Here is a 6,000-nt window from a genome sequence, read left to right as displayed (position 1 = left end):
GGAACGTGCTGCAAAGACAGGGTTTGTGTTCAACAGTGGTAAATGCACCATAAAAGAAACTCAGATCTCATTCTTTGGAAATCAGTACACAGCTAACGGCATCAGACCAGATCCAGCAAAAACCCGGGACATTCAAGAAATGCCAAATCCAAAGATCCAAAGAACAAAGATGAGCTACACAGATTTATAGGGATGCTGACGTACCTGTCGCCCTACATTTCCAAGTTTACCGACAAAGTGCACACACTGAGGTGTCTTCTAAGAAAAGATGCAATATGGTGTTGGGACCACAACTACCTACCCAAAATGCTTTGATGAGCTAAAGGCTATGATCACAGAGAATGCATGTCTAAAATACGACGATCCCAAAGTGACCCTGACACTGGAAGTAGATGCATCACTGAAAGGCTTAGGCGTGGCCCTAGTGCAAAACAACCAGCCTATAGCTTTTGGATCCAAAACACTCACAGAAACGCAATCGAGATACAGCAACATTGAACGAGAGATGCTAGCCATTGTGTATGGCATACAGCGTTATCACACCTATTTATATGGGAAGTCATTTGTAGTGATAACGGCTCACAAGCCGCTTGTTACTATATGCAGAAAACCTCTACATGCTGTGCCACCCAGACTACAATGCATGCTAGTGCAAATACAGGGGTACGACTTTGAGATTATGTATAGGCCGGGACCACAGATGATCCTAGCAGATACAGTCAGCAGGATGCCAAACCCCGAAAACAGGAAGGAAATAGAGCTAGATGAACGCATAGATGGAATAGCCCTAGAAAAAGAAGATCCTGAGATGCACACTGTGGTACTTATAAACTTCTCACCAGAAAAACTGAGCATCCTACGTGAGGAAACCAACAAAGACCTCAAATTAAATGCTCTAATGGATGCTGTGGCGCCGAGGCACTTGTCAGAATGACCCTCATGCGCTCCGGAGGAAAAGTATTACTCAGGAGGCCGTTGTCCAGTGCAGACCCAAGTGTATTTTATTTACATTGTACAAAATTAAAATCTAGGCAGCACAAATCCATGCCTGCCGCTCCATCCATCACTCAACCCTCAACTCCAACAAACACAGAGCTGCATTTATAACAGGTGTGCCTAATTGGATTAATCCTAAAACTCAGACACAGGTAAATACAAAAATACAATCTTTCAATACTCTTAAATTATACTTAAATCATCATCTCTAAGATCTCATTAAATAATTACAATAGAAAAATAGAAACATCCTTAATCAATCCTAAAAACATTCAGTGAAACTAATCTGCATTCCTGGAGCAATTTCACAGGTCACCCCTCCGATTCCTACTGAATGGAATGCTCCGGAACCTTCTTTAGGTGCTCCAGCTCCCGGGGACTCTTAGCTGGAACACTTCCAGAAGCACAAGGGAAACAGGTGAGTACAAACATTCAATCATTTATTTACCACTTTAAATCCTCTATATTCATACCAACTCTTCTTACAGGTCCAAACGCTTCACCCCTTTCAAATAAACATTAAAACAATCATTGAGCCTGGTTTCATTTATCCTTCAATCATAGAAAAAACCTGTGTAATGGACTTGCTACATTACAGATGCGATCTACCAGGGTTGGCCAGAGAAAATGACCGATCTGCCCAAAGATCTGCGTGCCTTCTGGCCTTTCAGAGATGAACTTGCACTGGAGGCAGGAGTAATATTCAAAGACAGACAGATTATTATTCCAGACTCTATGACCAAGAACATCCTGGAACAGCTACATGCAAGTCACCAAGGGATAGAGAAAACACGCAAACTTGCAAGAGAGAGAGTGTCTACTGGATGAGAATCAATGAGGACATAGAGAAAACATGCAGATCCTGTAGAGTATGTGCAGAACACCAAGATGCACCTCCAAAAGAACCTCTGCACCCACACAAAGTACCAACAAAGGTGGCATCACTAGCATCAGATATGTTTGAAGTAAATGGCCGCCAGTTTTTACTGACTGTGGACCGATATTCCAAATTCCCTGTGCTTGATGAAATACACACAGCATCTAGTAGAGCTATCGCACAAAAAATGGAAACATACATGTGAATGTTAGGGAGTCCTGATGAGATCCTGACAGACAACGGTCCACAGTACACAGGACAGCCATTTCAGGCCTTTACAAAAAGCTGGGGAAAAAAGCCCATCACAAGTTCACCACACTACGCGAAAAGTAATGGATTTGCGGAGAGACATGTGAGGCACATTAAATCCACAGTGAAGAAGGTACTAGAATCCGGTGGAAACCTACAGATTGCATTATTGCAGATTAGAGCGACAACTGCCATCACCTGCAGAGCTACTCTTCGGAAGACCTGTCACCACCTTGCTGCCAAGTCGATCTGAGCCTGAGAAGGAGGAACACGGGTTGCAACCGGAACAAAGATTCACAAACATGAAAGAACAGCATGACAAAACCAGCGGCAGGGAACTTCCACCACTCCATCCTGGACAACACGTGACTGTACTACACCCAGAAAGGAAAACATGGTACCCAGCGACCATTGTAAAGAAGTGTAGCGAGCCAAGGAGTTACATAGTACAAACTCCAAATGGAAATCAGGTCAGACGCTGCAGGAGGCATCTGCGGGAGCTGTTCAGACCACACCAAGGGACTGACATGGAGATAACACCACAGAGACCAACCCAGGGGAGCGACAGCATTTGGCCGTATCAGTTAAACACAAAACTGGCCAAGTACCAGACACCATTCCCCAACTTGAAGAAGAAAAAAACCTCGAAGCAGACAAAAGTATGTTACAAACACGCACCAGATGTGGCAGAGTCATAAGCAGACCAGCCCACTATAATGACTTTGTTTGAAATGCTCTAGCCAGCTAATCTTGTTCATCACTAGGAGATGTTTTCCAATCTCAGTTTCAGCAGATTGTATCTACTTATTTCTTTCACTCTATTATACAGACAATTCAAATAAAATGTGAATATATATTTCTTTGCTGATGGGGGGCATGTTGTGATAGGGTCTATTTTACAATAGGAAGCGCACAGTGCGGAGTGATACATAAGGAGAGGGGTTGCTGGGCAACATCTGTCGCTGTGGTATGTGTGTTGCTGGCTGAATAAGTAAACGTTGAAAACTCCAACCACAAGTGTCCTTATTTAAAATACCAAATAACACTTCAGGACAGTGGCGGTGCCGGAGGGCGCTATATGACAAATGACCCGCACTTGTATAGCACCTCTCAGAGTAAGGACTCCAAAGCGCTTTACACTACAGTGTATCATTCATCCATTCACACACACATTCACACACTGATGGTGATGAGCTACGATGTAGCCACAGCTGCCCTGGGACGCACTGACAGAGGCGAGGCTGCCGAGCACAGGCGCCACCGGTCCCTCCGACCACCACCAGCAGGCAAGGTGGGTTAAGTGTCTTGCCCAAGGACACAACAGCAGAATTCTCTGTCCAGAGCCGGGATCGAACCTGCAACCTTCCGATTACTGGACAACCCGCTCAACCTGTTGAGCTACTGCTACCCCTGGATTAGTCATTGCACCCCCAAGTAAATATTACAATTGAATTTTAATTTAACGTGTGGATGTGATAATATTTAACATACAAAACAAAAATAATCAGTAAATTATCATATAGATAGTAAAAACTTAAACCAAAACAGGAAATTGATGTTAACCTTTGACCTCAAGTTCCCACCTGCGAACGAGTGAAAGGTAGAGCTAGTGGTAAAATGGATCGGTTTTAGTTGCCCACATTTCCACGGGTTCAGTCAGAATCGAATGAATCTTTGGAAGTGATCTCAGACCCACAAAAACCTACAAATCTGGATGAAGAGTCAACCCTCAACCGCCGCAGCAGTCCAGGGTTTTGCCGCTGGAAACGCTAACGCTAACGTTAGCTAACCTTGCAACACTATAGACGGTTTTCTGTGTGGCTGTATGCGTTTATGATTTCATGGAAAAGTCAGCGATTGTTCATATGTTTATGATGTATATTAATGATTGTTTCAGGTGTTGTTGAGGTGTTGTGCACGCATGTGTATCTGCTAGTGTTGAAGGTGTTTTAGAGAACAATAGGTACGCATGACCACTTCCTTCATAGCAACCTCAATAAAAAGACTGGCTCCTTCATAGCACCTGCAGAAAAACATTTCTGGCACCGCCACTGCTTCAGGAAAAACATATGAAAATACTTTAATGCGCACGTGTACACGGTCCTGATAAAATCGTTAAAATGTTTCTGTCAGGAAACTGAAACAATGTGGAAGAAACCAAAACACAACGCTAACCACAAGCTTTCAGTTTGAAAGGTTACAACAAAAAGATAAGTTCATCTGACGCACCCACAGCATTCACCATTCACCCAAAATGACTGAAAATGAAACGTTTGAGGTCTGCAGTTTGAGGGTTTGTCTAAACCAGTGCTACCTAACCCCGGCTGACCTGCAGGTTCTCCATGTTGCCCTTTCAAACACCAGTGTTTCCCTGCTGCCACACACCTCAAACCGACAAACGAGTGATTAACAGGCATCTGCAGCTCTTGATGTCCTCCTGAGGAGCCAGTGGAAGTCAGGTGACATGGAAAACATGCAGGACAGTGTGTCCTGAGGACCAGGGTTGGGGAACAGTTTGAGTGCTTGAAGAATCAAAATGTGATAAAAGAGGTTTTTTTTTCTGTAATCGTCATCATTTTAGATGGGATGCACAAACTTCTTGGACAGCAATGAAAAAAGTCATCTTGTTTCCCTTCTGTTGCAAAATAACAAATTCAGTCACATCAAAACAATCCAGCAATTATTCTGATCCAGCTTTTACTTTTAAGACATTTATTTAAGCGTTTTAATAACTTTATTTTTTTTAATTACATCTATTCCCTTCCCTGACAAGTATGTAGAGAAAAGTTTTTCTTCTTCGTTCGTCTCTGAGAGCTCCAGCAGAGGCAGGAAATAGCTGTTTGTAATAACTGATACAGTAAGCTGTTATAGCCGATAGAATCAGGAAAAATAAACAGAATTTCCAAGAGACTTGGAAAATTTCTATTATTTGAAGTGTGACATCATGCACCCTGGCTACTTGGCCAAGGGGACGTCCTCTTGGCTGACTGGTTAGCATGTGCGATCTTCACCGGGAGTCTGAGGATCAAATCCTGCCCAGGCCCTTGTTTCTCCATCTTGCCACAGAAGGAAGAACATATTTATCTTGTGAATTTTAGATTACGTAAAATCACGCAATCTTTATTTCTTTATCATGATTTCTTCATGCTTCCTGCAGTTTTTCTTGACTTTCTGTAGGGAGCATCATCCGTGGCTCAGTCAGTGATTCATTACATCCGGGGTAGGCAATCCCTATGGCTGCATGTTTTAGCTCCAACACACCTAGCTGAAGGGTTAACTCACCTGTTAACTATGTTATCAATCTCTGCAGAAGCCTGTTATTCAACTACTGACTAAAATCAGGTGTGTTGGAGCAGGGAAAAAACTAAAACATGCTGGATAGCGGCACTCAAGGAACCGCGTTGCCTACCCCTGCATTATACAGATACAGCAAAAGAAAATGCTTTTTCCTTTGTGATGTTACACCATGTGACTTTCAGGACTCCTAATCAGGACTTAATGGAAACAACGTTGACAGCCGATCAGAATTCTGGAATAAGTCGAGAGAATCCACTCGTTCCATATTTTAAGGGAGTTTTCTTTACGATGGGAAAATGTTTTATTCTGTTTCTTTAAGTTTCCCAAGACGAATGATAAATGTTTTTTTATGATAAATCTGTTAATACTCTTAGCTAAATTCTTTATTCACAAATGTAAGTTTACCAACAAAACACCATATTTCTGTCATTTTTTTAAGGATGTGGAATTGTACATAAAATCAATATCAGAATCCACCAACAAAAAGGCTCTCAAAACAATATATATATGTGAATTTTTGCGTGTATTCTTATAATTGTTACTTTTTGCTTTTACCCCTGGCTTTGTGTGTTCATATTATG

Source organism: Nothobranchius furzeri, chromosome 5 (genome assembly GCF_043380555.1).
Source record: "Nothobranchius furzeri strain GRZ-AD chromosome 5, NfurGRZ-RIMD1, whole genome shotgun sequence".
In the NCBI taxonomy this organism is placed as follows: Eukaryota; Metazoa; Chordata; class Actinopteri; order Cyprinodontiformes; family Nothobranchiidae; genus Nothobranchius; species Nothobranchius furzeri.
This window is presented reverse-complemented; position numbering follows the sequence as displayed.